A 17,177-nucleotide genomic window follows, 5' to 3' on the forward strand; every position below is an offset into this window, starting at 1 on the left:
AATGACAGTCAATTTTCGTCAAAATCGACGAAATCTTCGCGATTTGCGAGCTATTTTGATTGTTTCGGCGCTTAAACGGTAGTGCGTTATATTTACACTGTAAAATGGAGTTCAACGAGCGCTTAAACGTCGAAATATCTCCAACGGGAAGGAAATGACAGTCAATTTTCGTCAAAATCTAGGAAATCTTCGCGATTTGCGAGATATTTTGTTTGTTTCGACGCTTTAACGTTGTGCATTGCATTAGCACTGTGAAATGGAGTTCAACGAGCGCTTAAACGTCGAAATATCTCCAACGGGAAGGAAATGACAGTCAATTTTCGTCAAATTCTACGAAATCTTCGCCATTTGCGAGATATTTTGATTGTTTGACGCTTAAATGGTTGTGCATTGCATTAGCACTGTGAAATGGAGTTCAACGGGTGCTTAAACGTCGAAATATCTCCAACGGGAAGGAAATGACGGCTATTTTTCGTCAAAATCGACGAAATCTTCGCGATTCGCGAGATATTTTGATTGTTTGACGCTTAAACGTTGTGCATTGCATTAGCACTGTGAAATGGAGTTCAACGAGCGCTTAAACGTCGAAATATCTCCAACGGGAAGGAAATGACAGTCAATTTTCGTCAATATCTACGAAATCTTCGCGATTTGCGAGCTATTTTGATTGTCTCTACGCTTAAACGGTAGTGCGTTGCATTAGCACTGTGAAATGGAGTTCAACGGGTGCTTAAACGTCGAAATATCTCCAACGGGAAGGAAATGACGGCTATTTTTCGTCAAAATCGACGAAATCTTCGCGATTTGCGAGATATTTTGTTTGTTTCGACGCTTTAACGTTGTGCATTGCATTAGCACTGTGAAATGGAGTTCAACGAGCGCTTAAACGTCGAAATATCTCCAACGGGAAGGAAATGACAGTCAATTTTCGTCAAATTCTGCGAAATCTTCGCGATTTGCGAGATATTTTGATTGTTTCGACGCTTAAACGTTGTGCATTGCATTAGCACTGTGAAGTGGAGTTCAACGAGCGCTTAAACGTCGGAATATCTCCAACGGGAAGGAAATGACGGCTGTTTTTCGTCAAAATCGACGAAATCTTCGCGATTTGCGAGATATTTTGTTTGTTTCGACGCTTAAACGTTGTGCATTGCATTAGCACTGTGAAATGGAGTTCAACGAGTGCTTAAACGTCGAAATATCTCCAACGGGAAGGAAATGACGGCTATTTTTCGTCAAAATCGACGAAATCTTCGCGATTTGCGAGCTATTTTGATTGTCTCTACGCTTAAACGGTAGTGCGTTGCATTAGCACTGTGAAATGGAGTTCAACGAGTGCATAAACGTCGAAATATCTCCAACGGGAAGGAAATGACAGTCAATTTTCGTCAAATTCTACGAAATCTTCGCCATTTGCGAGATATTTTGATTGTTTGACGCTTAAATGGTTGTGCATTGCATTAGCACTGTGAAATGGAGTTCAACGGGTGCTTAAACGTCGAAATATCTCCAACGGGAAGGAAATGACGGCTATTTTTCGTCAAAATCGACGAAATCTTCGCGATTCGCGAGATATTTTGATTGTTTGACGCTTAAATGGTTGTGCATTGCATTAGCACTGTGAAATGGAGTTCAACCAGTGCTTAAACGTCGAAATATCTCCAACGGGAAGGAAATGAGGGCTATTTTTCGTCAAAATCTACGAAATCCTCGCGATTTGCGAGATATTTTGTTTGTTTCGACGCTTAAACGTTGTGCATTGCATTAGCACTGTGAAATGGAGTTCAACGAGTGCTTAAACGTCGAAATATCTCCAACGGGAAGGAAATGACGGCTATTTTTCGTCAAAATCGACGAAATCTTCGCGATTTGCGAGCTATTTTGATTGTCTCTACGCTTAAACGGTAGTGCGTTGCATTAGCACTGTGAAATGGAGTTCAACGAGTGCATAAACGTCGAAATATCTCCAACGGGAAGGAAATGACAGTCAATTTTCGTCAAATTCTACGAAATCTTCGCCATTTGCGAGATATTTTGATTGTTTGACGCTTAAATGGTTGTGCATTGCATTAGCACTGTGAAATGGAGTTCAACGGGTGCTTAAACGTCGAAATATCTCCAACGGGAAGGAAATGACGGCTATTTTTCGTCAAAATCGACGAAATCTTCGCGATTCGCGAGATATTTTGATTGTTTGACGCTTAAACGTTGTGCATTGCATTAGCACTGTGAAATGGAGTTCAACGAGCGCTTAAACGTCGAAATATCTCCAACGGGAAGGAAATGACAGTCAATTTTCGTCAAATTCTACGAAATCCTCGCGATTTGCGAGATATTTTGATTGTTTCGACTCTTAAACGGTAGTGCGTTGCATTTGCACTGTAAAATGGAGTTCTACGAGCGCTTAAACGTCGAAATATCTCCAACGGGAAGGAAATGACAGTCAATTTTCGTCAATATCTACGAAATCTTCGCGATTTGCGAGCTATTTTGATTGTCTCTACGCTTAAACGGTAGTGCGTTGCATTAGCACTGTGAAATGGAGTTCAACGGGTGCTTAAACGTCGAAATATCTCCAACGGGAAGGAAATGACGGCTATTTTTCGTCAAAATCGACGAAATCTTCGCGATTTGCGAGATATTTTGATTGTTTCGACCCTTAAAGGGTCGTGCGTTGCATTTGCACTGTAAAATGGTGTTCAACGAGTCGTTAAACGTCGAAATATCTCCAACGGGAAGGAAATGACAGTCAATTTTCGTCAAAATCGACGAAATCTTCGCGATTTGCGAGCTATTTTGATTGTTTCGGCGCTTAAACGGTAGTGCGTTATATTTACACTGTAAAATGGAGTTCAACGAGCGCTTAAACGTCGAAATATCTCCAACGGGAAGGAAATGACAGTCAATTTTCGTCAAAATCTAGGAAATCTTCGCGATTTGCGAGATATTTTGTTTGTTTCGACGCTTTAACGTTGTGCATTGCATTAGCACTGTGAAATGGAGTTCAACGTGCGCTTAAACGTCGAAATATCTCCAACGGGAAGGAAATGACAGTCAATTTTCGTCAAATTCTACGAAATCTTCGCCATTTGCGAGATATTTTGATTGTTTGACGCTTAAATGGTTGTGCATTGCATTAGCACTGTGAAATGGAGTTCAACGGGTGCTTAAACGTCGAAATATCTCCAACGGGAAGGAAATGACGGCTATTTTTCGTCAAAATCGACGAAATCTTCGCGATTCGCGAGATATTTTGATTGTTTGACGCTTAAACGTTGTGCATTGCATTAGCACTGTGAAATGAAGTTCAACGAGCGCTTAAACGTCGAAATATCTCCAACGGGAAGGAAATGACAGTCAATTTTCGTCAATATCTACGAAATCTTCGCGATTTGCGAGCTATTTTGATTGTCTCTACGCTTAAACGGTAGTGCGTTGCATTAGCACTGTGAAATGGAGTTCAACGGGTGCTTAAACGTCGAAATATCTCCAACGGGAAGGAAATGACGGCTATTTTTCGTCAAAATCGACGAAATCTTCGCGATTTGCGAGATATTTTGATTGTTTCGACCCTTAAAGGGTCGTGCGTTGCATTTGCACTGTAAAATGGAGTTCAACGAGTCGTTAAACGTCGAAATATCTCCAACGGGAAGGAAATGACAGTCAATTTTCGTCAAAATCGACGAAATCTTCGCGATTTGCGAGCTATTTTGATTGTTTCGGCGCTTAAACGGTAGTGCGTTATATTTACACTGTAAAATGGAGTTCAACGAGCGCTTAAACGTCGAAATATCTACAACGGGAAGGAAATGACAGTCAATTTTCGTCAAAATCTAGGAAATCTTCGCGATTTGCGAGATATTTTGTTTGTTTCGACGCTTTAACGTTGTGCATTGCATTAGCACTGTGAAATGGAGTTCAACGAGCGCTTAAACGTCGAAATATCTCCAACGGGAAGGAAATGACAGTCAATTTTCGTCAAATTCTGCGAAATCTTCGCGATTTGCGAGATATTTTGATTGTTTCGACGCTTAAACGTTGTGCATTGCATTAGCACTGTGAAGTGGAGTTCAACGAGCGCTTAAACGTCGGAATATCTCCAACGGGAAGGAAATGACGGCTGTTTTTCGTCAAAATCGACGAAATCTTCGCGATTTGCGAGATATTTTGATTGTTTCGACGCTTAAATGGTTGTGCATTGCATTAGCACTGTGAAATGGAGTTCAACCAGTGCTTAAACGTCGAAATATCTCCAACGGGAAGGAAATGAGGGCTATTTTTCGTCAAAATCTACGAAATCCTCGCGATTTGCGAGATATTTTGTTTGTTTCGACGCTTAAACGTTGTGCATTGCATTAGCACTGTGAAATGGAGTTCAACGAGCGCTTAAACGTCGAAATATCTCCAACGGGAAGGAAATGACAGTCAATTTTCGTCAATATCTACGAAATCTTCGCGATTTGCGAGCTATTTTGATTGTCTCTACGCTTAAACGGTAGTGCGTTGCAATAGCACTGTGAAATGGAGTTCAACGAGTGCATAAACGTCGAAATATCTCCAACGGGAAGGAAATGACGGCTGTTTTTCGTCAAAATCTACGAAATCTTCGCGATTCGCGAGATATTTTGATTGTTTGACGCTTAAACGGTAGTGCGTTATATTTACACTGTAAAATGGAGTTCAACGAGCGCTTAAACGTCGAAATATCTCCAACGGGAAGGAAATGACAGTCAATTTTCGTCAAAATCTACGAAATCCTCGCGATTTGCGAGATATTTTGTTTGTTTCGACGCTTAAACGTTGTGCATTGCATTAGCACTGTGAAATGGAGTTCAACGAGCGCTTAAACGTCGAAATATCTCCAACGGGAAGGAAATGACAGTCAATTTTCGTCAATATCTACGAAATCTTCGCGATTTGCGAGCTATTTTGATTGTCTCTACGCTTAAACGGTAGTGCGTTGCAATAGCACTGTGAAATGGAGTTCAACGAGTGCATAAACGTCGAAATATCTCCAACGGGAAGGAAATGACGGCTGTTTTTCGTCAAAATCTACGAAATCTTCGCGATTCGCGAGATATTTTGATTGTTTGACGCTTAAATGGTTGTGCATTGCATTAGCACTGCGAAATGGAGTTCAAAGAGTGCTTAAACGTCGAAATATCTCCAACGGGAAGGAAATGACGGCTATTTTTCGTTAAAATCTGCGAAATCTTCGCGATTTGCGAGATATTTTGATTGTTTGACGCTTAAATGGTTGTGCATTGCATTAGCACTGTGAAATGGAGTTCAACGGGTGCTTAAACGTCGAAATATCACCAACGGGAAGGAAATGACGGCTATTTTTCGTCAAAATCGACGAAATCTTCGCGATTTGCGAGATATTTTGATTGTTTCGACCCTTAAAGGGTTGTGCGTTGCATTTGCACTGTAAAATGGAGTTCAACGAGTCGTTAAACGTCGAAATATCTACAACGGGAAGGAAATGACAGTCAATTTTCGTCAAAATCGACGAAATCTTCGCGATTTGCGAGCTATTTTGATTGTTTCGGCGCTTAAACGGTAGTGCGTTGCATTTACACTGTAAAATAGAGTTCAACGAGCGCTTAAACGTCGAAATATCTCCAACGGGAAGGAAATGACAGTCAATTTTCGTCAAATTCTGCGAAATCTTCGCGATTTGCGAGATATTTTGATTGTTTCGACGCTTAAACGTTGTGCATTGCATTAGCACTGTGAAGTGGAGTTCAACGAGCGCTTAAACGTCGAAATATCTCCAACGGGAAGGAAATGACGGCTGTTTTTCGTCAAAATCGACGAAATCTTCGCGATTTGCGAGATATTTTGATTGTTTCGACGCTTAAATGGTTGTGCATTGCATTAGCACTGTGAAATGGAGTTCAACCAGTGCTTAAACGTCGAAATATCTCCAACGGGAAGGAAATGAGGGCTATTTTTCGTCAAAGTCGGCGAAATCTTCGCGATTTGCGAGATATTTTGATTGTTTCGACGCTTAAACGGTAGTGCGTTGCATTAGCACTATAAAATGGAGTTCTACGAGCGCTTAAACTTCGAAATATCTCCAACGGGAAGGAAATGACGGCTATTTTTCGTCAAAATCGACGAAATCTTCGCGATTTGCGAGCTATTTTGGTTGTTTCGGCGCTTAAACGGTAGTGCATTGCAATTGCACTGTAAAATGGAGTTCAAAGAGTGCTTAAACGTCGAAATATCTCCAACGGGAAGGAAATGACAGGCAATTTTCGTCAAAATCGACAAAAATTACGCGATTTGCGTGCTATTTTGATTGTTTCGATGCCTAAATCGTTGTGCATTGCATTTGCACTGTAAAATGGAGTTCAACGAGCGCTTAAACGCCGAAATATCTCCAACGGGAAGGAAATGACGGCTAGTTTTCGTCAAAATCGGCGAAATCGTCGCGATTTGCGAGATATTTTGATTGTTTCGAAGCCTAAATGGCGGTGCATTGCATTAGCACTGCGAAATGGAGTTCAACGAGTGCTTAAACGTCGAAATATCTCCAACGGGAAGGAAATGACGGCTGTTTTTCGTCAAAATCGACGAAATCTTCGCGATTTGCGAGATATTTTGATTGTTTCCACGCTTAAATGGTTGTGCATTGCATTAGCACTGTGAAATGGAGTTCAACCAGTGCTTAAACGTCGAAATATCTCCAACGGGAAGGAAATGACGGCTATTTTTCGTCAAAATCGACGAAATCTTCGCTATTTGCGAGATATTTTGATTGTCTCGACGCTTAAACGGTAGTGCGTTGCATTTGCACTGTAAAATGGTGTTCTACGAGCGCTTAAACGTCGAAATATCTCCAACGGGAAGGAAATGACAGTCAATTTTCGTCAATATCTACGAAATCTTCGCGATTTGCGAGCTATTTTGATTGTCTCTACGCTTAAACGGTAGTGCGTTGCATTAGCACTGTGAAATGGAGTTCAACGAGTGCATAAACGTCGAAATATCTCCAACGGGAAGGAAATGACAGTCAATTTTCGTCAAATTCTACGAAATCTTCGCCATTTGCGAGATATTTTGATTGTTTGACGCTTAAACGTTGTGCATTGCATTAGCACTGTGAAATGGAGTTCAACGAGCGCTTAAACGTCGAAATATCTCCAACGGGAAGGAAATGACAGTCAATTTTCGTCAAATTCTACGAAATCCTCGCGATTTGCGAGATATTTTGATTGTTTCGACTCTTAAACGGTAGTGCGTTGCATTTGCACTGTAAAATGGAGTTCTACGAGCGCTTAAACGTCGAAATATCTCCAACGGGAAGGAAATGACAGTCAATTTTCGTCAAAATCTACGAAATATTCGCGATTTGCGAGATATCTTGATTGTCTCGACGCTTAAACGGTAGTGCGTTGCATTTGCACTGTAAAATGGTGTTCTACGAGCGCTTAAACGTCGAAATATCTCCAACGGGAAGGAAATGACAGTCAATTTTCGTCAATATCTACGAAATCTTCGCGATTTGCGAGCTATTTTGATTGTCTCTACGCTTAAACGGTAGTGCGTTGCATTAGCACTGTGAAATGGAGTTCAACGGGTGCTTAAACGTCGAAATATCTCCAACGGGAAGGAAATGACAGTCAATTTTCGTCAAAATCGACGAAATCTTCGCGATTTGCGAGCTATTTTGATTGTTTCGGCGCTTAAACGGTAGTGCGTTATATTTACACTGTAAAATGGAGTTCAACGAGCGCTTAAACGTCGAAATATCTCCAACGGGAAGGAAATGACAGTCAATTTTCGTCAAAATCTAGGAAATCTTCGCGATTTGCGAGATATTTTGTTTGTTTCGACGCTTTAACGTTGTGCATTGCATTAGCACTGTGAAATGGAGTTCAACGTGCGCTTAAACGTCGAAATATCTCCAACGGGAAGGAAATGACAGTCAATTTTCGTCAAATTCTACGAAATCTTCGCCATTTGCGAGATATTTTGATTGTTTGACGCTTAAATGGTTGTGCATTGCATTAGCACTGTGAAATGGAGTTCAACGGGTGCTTAAACGTCGAAATATCTCCAACGGGAAGGAAATGACGGCTATTTTTCGTCAAAATCGACGAAATCTTCGCGATTCGCGAGATATTTTGATTGTTTGACGCTTAAACGTTGTGCATTGCATTAGCACTGTGAAATGAAGTTCAACGAGCGCTTAAACGTCGAAATATCTCCAACGGGAAGGAAATGACAGTCAATTTTCGTCAATATCTACGAAATCTTCGCGATTTGCGAGCTATTTTGATTGTCTCTACGCTTAAACGGTAGTGCGTTGCATTAGCACTGTGAAATGGAGTTCAACGGGTGCTTAAACGTCGAAATATCTCCAACGGGAAGGAAATGACGGCTATTTTTCGTCAAAATCGACGAAATCTTCGCGATTTGCGAGATATTTTGATTGTTTCGACCCTTAAAGGGTCGTGCGTTGCATTTGCACTGTAAAATGGAGTTCAACGAGTCGTTAAACGTCGAAATATCTCCAACGGGAAGGAAATGACAGTCAATTTTCGTCAAAATCGACGAAATCTTCGCGATTTGCGAGCTATTTTGATTGTTTCGGCGCTTAAACGGTAGTGCGTTATATTTACACTGTAAAATGGAGTTCAACGAGCGCTTAAACGTCGAAATATCTACAACGGGAAGGAAATGACAGTCAATTTTCGTCAAAATCTAGGAAATCTTCGCGATTTGCGAGATATTTTGTTTGTTTCGACGCTTTAACGTTGTGCATTGCATTAGCACTGTGAAATGGAGTTCAACGAGCGCTTAAACGTCGAAATATCTCCAACGGGAAGGAAATGACAGTCAATTTTCGTCAAATTCTGCGAAATCTTCGCGATTTGCGAGATATTTTGATTGTTTCGACGCTTAAACGTTGTGCATTGCATTAGCACTGTGAAGTGGAGTTCAACGAGCGCTTAAACGTCGGAATATCTCCAACGGGAAGGAAATGACGGCTGTTTTTCGTCAAAATCGACGAAATCTTCGCGATTTGCGAGATATTTTGATTGTTTCGACGCTTAAATGGTTGTGCATTGCATTAGCACTGTGAAATGGAGTTCAACCAGTGCTTAAACGTCGAAATATCTCCAACGGGAAGGAAATGAGGGCTATTTTTCGTCAAAATCTACGAAATCCTCGCGATTTGCGAGATATTTTGTTTGTTTCGACGCTTAAACGTTGTGCATTGCATTAGCACTGTGAAATGGAGTTCAACGAGCGCTTAAACGTCGAAATATCTCCAACGGGAAGGAAATGACAGTCAATTTTCGTCAATATCTACGAAATCTTCGCGATTTGCGAGCTATTTTGATTGTCTCTACGCTTAAACGGTAGTGCGTTGCAATAGCACTGTGAAATGGAGTTCAACGAGTGCATAAACGTCGAAATATCTCCAACGGGAAGGAAATGACGGCTGTTTTTCGTCAAAATCTACGAAATCTTCGCGATTCGCGAGATATTTTGATTGTTTGACGCTTAAACGGTAGTGCGTTATATTTACACTGTAAAATGGAGTTCAACGAGCGCTTAAACGTCGAAATATCTCCAACGGGAAGGAAATGACAGTCAATTTTCGTCAAAATCTACGAAATCCTCGCGATTTGCGAGATATTTTGTTTGTTTCGACGCTTAAACGTTGTGCATTGCATTAGCACTGTGAAATGGAGTTCAACGAGCGCTTAAACGTCGAAATATCTCCAACGGGAAGGAAATGACAGTCAATTTTCGTCAATATCTACGAAATCTTCGCGATTTGCGAGCTATTTTGATTGTCTCTACGCTTAAACGGTAGTGCGTTGCAATAGCACTGTGAAATGGAGTTCAACGAGTGCATAAACGTCGAAATATCTCCAACGGGAAGGAAATGACGGCTGTTTTTCGTCAAAATCTACGAAATCTTCGCGATTCGCGAGATATTTTGATTGTTTGACGCTTAAATGGTTGTGCATTGCATTAGCACTGCGAAATGGAGTTCAAAGAGTGCTTAAACGTCGAAATATCTCCAACGGGAAGGAAATGACGGCTATTTTTCGTTAAAATCTGCGAAATCTTCGCGATTTGCGAGATATTTTGATTGTTTGACGCTTAAATGGTTGTGCATTGCATTAGCACTGTGAAATGGAGTTCAACGGGTGCTTAAACGTCGAAATATCACCAACGGGAAGGAAATGACGGCTATTTTTCGTCAAAATCGACGAAATCTTCGCGATTTGCGAGATATTTTGATTGTTTCGACCCTTAAAGGGTTGTGCGTTGCATTTGCACTGTAAAATGGAGTTCAACGAGTCGTTAAACGTCGAAATATCTACAACGGGAAGGAAATGACAGTCAATTTTCGTCAAAATCGACGAAATCTTCGCGATTTGCGAGCTATTTTGATTGTTTCGGCGCTTAAACGGTAGTGCGTTGCATTTACACTGTAAAATAGAGTTCAACGAGCGCTTAAACGTCGAAATATCTCCAACGGGAAGGAAATGACAGTCAATTTTCGTCAAATTCTGCGAAATCTTCGCGATTTGCGAGATATTTTGATTGTTTCGACGCTTAAACGTTGTGCATTGCATTAGCACTGTGAAGTGGAGTTCAACGAGCGCTTAAACGTCGAAATATCTCCAACGGGAAGGAAATGACGGCTGTTTTTCGTCAAAATCGACGAAATCTTCGCGATTTGCGAGATATTTTGATTGTTTCGACGCTTAAATGGTTGTGCATTGCATTAGCACTGTGAAATGGAGTTCAACCAGTGCTTAAACGTCGAAATATCTCCAACGGGAAGGAAATGAGGGCTATTTTTCGTCAAAGTCGGCGAAATCTTCGCGATTTGCGAGATATTTTGATTGTTTCGACGCTTAAACGGTAGTGCGTTGCATTAGCACTATAAAATGGAGTTCTACGAGCGCTTAAACTTCGAAATATCTCCAACGGGAAGGAAATGACGGCTATTTTTCGTCAAAATCGACGAAATCTTCGCGATTTGCGAGCTATTTTGGTTGTTTCGGCGCTTAAACGGTAGTGCATTGCAATTGCACTGTAAAATGGAGTTCAAAGAGTGCTTAAACGTCGAAATATCTCCAACGGGAAGGAAATGACAGGCAATTTTCGTCAAAATCGACAAAAATTACGCGATTTGCGTGCTATTTTGATTGTTTCGATGCCTAAATCGTTGTGCATTGCATTTGCACTGTAAAATGGAGTTCAACGAGCGCTTAAACGCCGAAATATCTCCAACGGGAAGGAAATGACGGCTAGTTTTCGTCAAAATCGGCGAAATCGTCGCGATTTGCGAGATATTTTGATTGTTTCGAAGCCTAAATGGCGGTGCATTGCATTAGCACTGCGAAATGGAGTTCAACGAGTGCTTAAACGTCGAAATATCTCCAACGGGAAGGAAATGACGGCTGTTTTTCGTCAAAATCGACGAAATCTTCGCGATTTGCGAGATATTTTGATTGTTTCCACGCTTAAATGGTTGTGCATTGCATTAGCACTGTGAAATGGAGTTCAACCAGTGCTTAAACGTCGAAATATCTCCAACGGGAAGGAAATGACGGCTATTTTTCGTCAAAATCGACGAAATCTTCGCTATTTGCGAGATATTTTGATTGTCTCGACGCTTTAAACGGTAGTGCGTTGCATTTGCACTGTAAAATGGTGTTCTACGAGCGCTTAAACGTCGAAATATCTCCAACGGGAAGGAAATGACAGTCAATTTTCGTCAATATCTACGAAATCTTCGCGATTTGCGAGCTATTTTGATTGTCTCTACGCTTAAACGGTAGTGCGTTGCATTAGCACTGTGAAATGGAGTTCAACGAGTGCATAAACGTCGAAATATCTCCAACGGGAAGGAAATGACAGTCAATTTTCGTCAAATTCTACGAAATCTTCGCCATTTGCGAGATATTTTGATTGTTTGACGCTTAAACGTTGTGCATTGCATTAGCACTGTGAAATGGAGTTCAACGAGCGCTTAAACGTCGAAATATCTCCAACGGGAAGGAAATGACAGTCAATTTTCGTCAAATTCTACGAAATCCTCGCGATTTGCGAGATATTTTGATTGTTTCGACTCTTAAACGGTAGTGCGTTGCATTTGCACTGTAAAATGGAGTTCTACGAGCGCTTAAACGTCGAAATATCTCCAACGGGAAGGAAATGACAGTCAATTTTCGTCAAAATCTACGAAATATTCGCGATTTGCGAGATATCTTGATTGTCTCGACGCTTAAACGGTAGTGCGTTGCATTTGCACTGTAAAATGGTGTTCTACGAGCGCTTAAACGTCGAAATATCTCCAACGGGAAGGAAATGACAGTCAATTTTCGTCAATATCTACGAAATCTTCGCGATTTGCGAGCTATTTTGATTGTCTCTACGCTTAAACGGTAGTGCGTTGCATTAGCACTGTGAAATGGAGTTCAACGGGTGCTTAAACGTCGAAATATCTCCAACGGGAAGGAAATGACGGCTATTTTTCGTCAAAATCGACGAAATCTTCGCGATTTGCGAGATATTTTGATTGTTTCGACGCTTAAACGTTGTGCATTGCATTAGCACTGTGAAGTGGAGTTCAATGAGCGCTTAAACGTCGAAATATCTCCAACGGGAAGGAAATGACGGCTGTTTTTCGTCAAAATCGACGAAATCTTCGCGATTTGCGAGATATTTTGATTGTTTCGACGCTTAAATGGTTGTGCATTGCATTAGCACTGTGAAATGGAGTTCAACCAGTGCTTAAACGTCGAAATATCTCCAACGGGAAGGAAATGAGGGCTATTTTTCGTCAAAGTCGGCGAAATCTTCGCGATTTGCGAGATATTTTGATTGTTTCGACGCTTAAACGGTAGTGCGTTGCATTAGCACTATAAAATGGAGTTCTACGAGCGCTTAAACTTCGAAATATCTCCAACGGGAAGGAAATGACGGCTATTTTTCGTCAAAATCGACGAAATCTTCGTGATTTGCGAGCTATTTTGGTTGTTTCGGCGCTTAAACGGTAGTGCATTGCAATTGCACTGTAAAATGGAGTTCAAAGAGTGCTTAAACGTCGAAATATCTCCAACGGGAAGGAAATGACAGGCAATTTTCGTCAAAATCGACAAAAATTACGCGATTTGCGTGCTATTTTGATTGTTTCGATGCCTAAATCGTTGTGCATTGCATTTGCACTGTAAAATGGAGTTCAACGAGCGCTTAAACGCCGAAATATCTCCAACGGGAAGGAAATGACGGCTAGTTTTCGTCAAAATCGGCGAAATCGTCGCGATTTGCGAGATATTTTGATTGTTTCGAAGCCTAAATGGCGGTGCATTGCATTAGCACTGTGAAATGGAGTTCAACGAGTGCTTAAACGTCGAAATATCTCCAACGGGAAGGAAATGACGGCTATTTTTCGTCAAAATCGACGAAATCTTCGCGATTCGCGAGATATTTTGATTGTTTGACGTTAAAATGGTTGTGCATTGCATTAGCACTGCGAAATGGAGTTCAACGAGTGCTTAAACGTCGAAATATCTCCAACGGGAAGGAAATGACGGCTATTTCTCGTCAAAATCTACGAAATCTTCGCAATTTGAGAGATATTTTGATTGTTTGACGCTTAAATGGTTGTTCATTGCATTAGCACTGTGAAATGGAGTTCAACGGGTGCTTAAACGTCGAAATATCTCCAACGGGAAGGAAATGACAGTTAATTTTCGTCAATATCTACGAAATCTTCGCGATTTGCGAGCTATTTTGATTGTCTCGACGCTTAAACGGTAGTGCGTTGCATTAGCACTGTGAAATGGAGTTCAACGAGTGCATAAACGTCGAAATATCTCCAACGGGATGGAAATGACGGCTATTTTTCGTCAAAATCGACGAAATCTTCGCGATTTGCGAGCTATTTTGATTGTTTCGACGCTTAAACGGTAGTGCGTTTCATTTGCACTGTAAAATGGAGTTCTACGAGCGCTTAAACGTCGAAATATCTCCAACGGGAAGGAAATGACAGTCAATTTTCGTCAAAATCTACGAAATCTTCGCGATTTGCGAGATATTTTGATTGTTTCGACGCTTAAATGGTTGTGCATTGCATTAGCACTGTGAAATGGAGTTCAACGCGTGCATAAACGTCGAAATATCTCCAACGGGAAGGAAATGACGGCTATTTTTCGTCAAAATCGACGAAATCTTCGCGATTTGCGAGCTATTTTGATTGTTTCGACGCTTAAACGGTAGTGCATTGCATTAGCACTGTGGAATGGAGTTCAACGAGCGCTTAAACGTCGAAATATCTCCAACGGGAAGGAAATGACAGACAATTTTCTTCAAAATCGACGAAAATTTCGCGATTTGCGAGCTATTTTGATTGTCTCTACGCTTAAACGGTAGTGCGTTGCATTAGCACTGTGAAATGGAGTTCAACGGGTGCTTAAACGTCGAAATATCTCCAACGGGAAGGAAATGACGGCTATTTTTCGTCAAAATCGACGAAATCTTCGCGATTTGCGAGATATTTTGATTGTTTCGACGCTTAAACGTTGTGCATTGCATTAGCACTGTGAAGTGGAGTTCAATGAGCGCTTAAACGTCGAAATATCTCCAACGGGAAGGAAATGACGGCTGTTTTTCGTCAAAATCGACGAAATCTTCGCGATTTGCGAGATATTTTGATTGTTTCGACGCTTAAATGGTTGTGCATTGCATTAGCACTGTGAAATGGAGTTCAACCAGTGCTTAAACGTCGAAATATCTCCAACGGGAAGGAAATGAGGGCTATTTTTCGTCAAAGTCGGCGAAATCTTCGCGATTTGCGAGATATTTTGATTGTTTCGACGCTTAAACGGTAGTGCGTTGCATTAGCACTATAAAATGGAGTTCTACGAGCGCTTAAACTTCGAAATATCTCCAACGGGAAGGAAATGACGGCTATTTTTCGTCAAAATCGACGAAATCTTCGCGATTTGCGAGCTATTTTGGTTGTTTCGGCGCTTAAACGGTAGTGCATTGCAATTGCACTGTAAAATGGAGTTCAAAGAGTGCTTAAACGTCGAAATATCTCCAACGGGAAGGAAATGACAGGCAATTTTCGTCAAAATCGACAAAAATTACGCGATTTGCGTGCTATTTTGATTGTTTCGATGCCTAAATCGTTGTGCATTGCATTTGCACTGTAAAATGGAGTTCAACGAGCGCTTAAACGCCGAAATATCTCCAACGGGAAGGAAATGACGGCTAGTTTTCGTCAAAATCGGCGAAATCGTCGCGATTTGCGAGATATTTTGATTGTTTCGAAGCCTAAATGGCGGTGCATTGCATTAGCACTGTGAAATGGAGTTCAACGAGTGCTTAAACGTCGAAATATCTCCAACGGGAAGGAAATGACGGCTATTTTTCGTCAAAATCGACGAAATCTTCGCGATTCGCGAGATATTTTGATTGTTTGACGTTAAAATGGTTGTGCATTGCATTAGCACTGCGAAATGGAGTTCAACGAGTGCTTAAACGTCGAAATATCTCCAACGGGAAGGAAATGACGGCTATTTCTCGTCAAAATCTACGAAATCTTCGCAATTTGAGAGATATTTTGATTGTTTGACGCTTAAATGGTTGTTCATTGCATTAGCACTGTGAAATGGAGTTCAACGGGTGCTTAAACGTCGAAATATCTCCAACGGGAAGGAAATGACAGTTAATTTTCGTCAATATCTACGAAATCTTCGCGATTTGCGAGCTATTTTGATTGTCTCGACGCTTAAACGGTAGTGCGTTGCATTAGCACTGTGAAATGGAGTTCAACGAGTGCATAAACGTCGAAATATCTCCAACGGGATGGAAATGACGGCTATTTTTCGTCAAAATCGACGAAATCTTCGCGATTTGCGAGCTATTTTGATTGTTTCGACGCTTAAACGGTAGTGCGTTTCATTTGCACTGTAAAATGGAGTTCTACGAGCGCTTAAACGTCGAAATATCTCCAACGGGAAGGAAATGACAGTCAATTTTCGTCAAAATCTACGAAATCTTCGCGATTTGCGAGATATTTTGATTGTTTCGACGCTTAAATGGTTGTGCATTGCATTAGCACTGTGAAATGGAGTTCAACGCGTGCATAAACGTCGAAATATCTCCAACGGGAAGGAAATGACGGCTATTTTTCGTCAAAATCGACGAAATCTTCGCGATTTGCGAGCTATTTTGATTGTTTCGACGCTTAAACGGTAGTGCATTGCATTAGCACTGTGGAATGGAGTTCAACGAGCGCTTAAACGTCGAAATATCTCCAACGGGAAGGAAATGACAGACAATTTTCTTCAAAATCGACGAAAATTTCGCGATTTGCGAGCTATTTTGATTGTTTCGACGCTTAAACTGTAGTGCGTTGCATTTGCACTGTAAACTGGAGTTCAACGAGCGCTTAAAGGTCGAAATATCTCCAACGGGAAGGAAATGACGGCTATTTTTCGTCAAAATCGGCGAAATCTTCGCCATTTGCGAGATATTTTGATTGTTTCGACGCTTAAACGGTAGTGCGTTGCATTAGCACTGTAAAATGGAGTTCTACGAGCGCTTTAACTTCGAAATATCTCCAACGGGAAGGAAATGACGGCTACTTTTCGTCAAAATCGACGAAATCTTCGCGATTTGCGAGCTATTTTGAATGTTTCGACGCTTTAAACGGTTGTGCATTGCATTTGCACTGTAAAATGGAGTTCAACGAGCGCTTAAACGTCGAAATATCTCCAACGGGAAGGAAATGACAGGCAATTTTCGTCAAAATCGACGAGAATTACGCGATTTGCGAGCTATTTTGATTGTTTCGACGCTTAAATCGTTGTGCATTGCATTTGCACTGTAAAATGGAGTTCAACGAGAGCTTAAGCGCCGAAATATCTCCAACAGGAAGGAAATGACGGCTAGTTTTCGTCAAAATCGGCGAAATCGTCGCGATTTGCGAGATACTTTGATTGTTGCGAAGCCTAAATGGCGGTGCATTGCATTAGCACTGTGAAATGGAGTTCAACGAGTGCTTAAACGTCGAAATATCTCCAACGGGAAGGAAATGACGGCTATATTTCGTCAAAATCAACGAAATCTTCGCGATTCGCTAGATATTTTGATTGTTTGACGCTTAAATGGTTGTGCAT

The sequence above is a fragment of the Bombus huntii genome, chromosome 9 (genome assembly GCF_024542735.1).
Source record: "Bombus huntii isolate Logan2020A chromosome 9, iyBomHunt1.1, whole genome shotgun sequence".
In the NCBI taxonomy this organism is placed as follows: domain Eukaryota; kingdom Metazoa; phylum Arthropoda; class Insecta; order Hymenoptera; family Apidae; genus Bombus; species Bombus huntii.